The sequence below is a fragment of the Balaenoptera ricei genome, chromosome 5, assembly GCF_028023285.1.
Source record: "Balaenoptera ricei isolate mBalRic1 chromosome 5, mBalRic1.hap2, whole genome shotgun sequence".
In the NCBI taxonomy this organism is placed as follows: Eukaryota; Metazoa; Chordata; class Mammalia; order Artiodactyla; family Balaenopteridae; genus Balaenoptera; species Balaenoptera ricei.
Window position 1 is genome coordinate 84308145 of NC_082643.1, and position 657 is coordinate 84308801.

A 657-nucleotide genomic window follows, 5' to 3' on the forward strand; every position below is an offset into this window, starting at 1 on the left:
TGCCCTAGGTACCCTAAAATTGATATAATTTACCCAACAAAATTTTACCATGCTCTCCTGTTATATTTTATGACACTATGAACTCTTCAGTTGCTGTGATCTGAGGCACATTTCCTCATATTGGGATCAGGGAGAAATATGAACAGAGCTTTAAGTCAATGAATTAGTGGTTACTTGGAGAGGCAAGAGGCTCTTGTTTGATAGAAAAATGATCCTATATCTTCTCTTGTATAATTTGTCTAATTGGTTGTTTTGTTTGTTTGTATAAAGAAACATGTAATTCTTTTTTATTTATTTGTTTTATTTTTTTGGCCACAGGGTTTGTGGGATCTTAGTTCCCTGACCAGGGATCGAACCCGGGCCCTCTGCAGTGAGAGCACAGAGCCCTAACCACTGGACCACCAGGGAATTCCCTACATTTATGTTTTTCATCCCTTGTGTGGTAGATTTTGTGAATACGATGATAAATAAGATACTTTCTCTACCGTCAAGAGCCAAAAATCTAGAAGAGGCAAGCTAGTGAACAGACTTTCATAATAACAAGGGTTAAATGCTGTAAAATCTAGGTACAGGATGTGATAAGAGGGCCAAGGAGAGGCACCTAACAAAGTCTTGGAAGAAAACACATCAAGAACGCTTTATCTAAGAAGTATTGCA

The 657-nt window shown here is 37.9% G+C and overlaps 1 non-coding gene across 1 annotated transcript; it reads right to left on the reverse strand.

Moving 5' to 3' along the window:
- Window positions 1–335: 335 nt before the first annotated feature.
- On the reverse strand, window positions 336–408 carry TRNAE-CUC (transfer RNA glutamic acid (anticodon CUC)). Its single transcript has one exon. It is a non-coding gene; the product is annotated as a tRNA-Glu (tRNA).
- Between the last annotated feature and the right edge of the window lie 249 nt (window positions 409–657).